This window comes from Penaeus monodon, chromosome 32 (assembly GCF_015228065.2).
Source record: "Penaeus monodon isolate SGIC_2016 chromosome 32, NSTDA_Pmon_1, whole genome shotgun sequence".
Classification (NCBI taxonomy): Eukaryota; Metazoa; Arthropoda; class Malacostraca; order Decapoda; family Penaeidae; genus Penaeus; species Penaeus monodon.
In genome coordinates this window covers 27,784,319-27,784,692 of record NC_051417.1, presented here as the reverse complement: position 1 = coordinate 27,784,692, position 374 = coordinate 27,784,319, and the positions used below count along the sequence as shown (strand labels likewise).

Below are 374 nucleotides of genomic sequence, written 5' to 3'. Positions count from 1 at the left end.
CACTATTAATGAACATATATTATAAAAATGAAATGTCACCTATTTTTCCTTCGTCCCATAGGCCTAGCGAAGGATAATGGAGCAATTACGGTGACATTTAGCACACGCTTTAGGGTTAACCATCGGCCGCTTTGAATATTAGACATACCGCGGGCCTATCGTAAGGTGGCTGAGCCTATGCTGTCACTTGCTGGCTTAGGCCTCTATGTCTCCTCAAAAATTTTAGGTCCTTTGCCCCACCTTCGGGCTTTCCCACGGCCGCTCGTGCTGAACGGCGGATATCTCGCCTTCGGATCTCGTTCTGTGTCGCTTCCCGAGTGGCCAGTTAGTGTCCAGACGGTCACGAGAACGAGTCGTTTTGGGCGGGGCTTTGG

General features: G+C 50.0%; 1 long non-coding RNA gene across 1 annotated transcript in view; it reads left to right on the top strand.

The window, feature by feature from the left end:
• LOC119593780 overlaps window positions 1-374 on the top strand; it is a 44,413-nt gene that overhangs the window by 17,097 nt on the left and 26,942 nt on the right. The window lies entirely within an intron of this gene.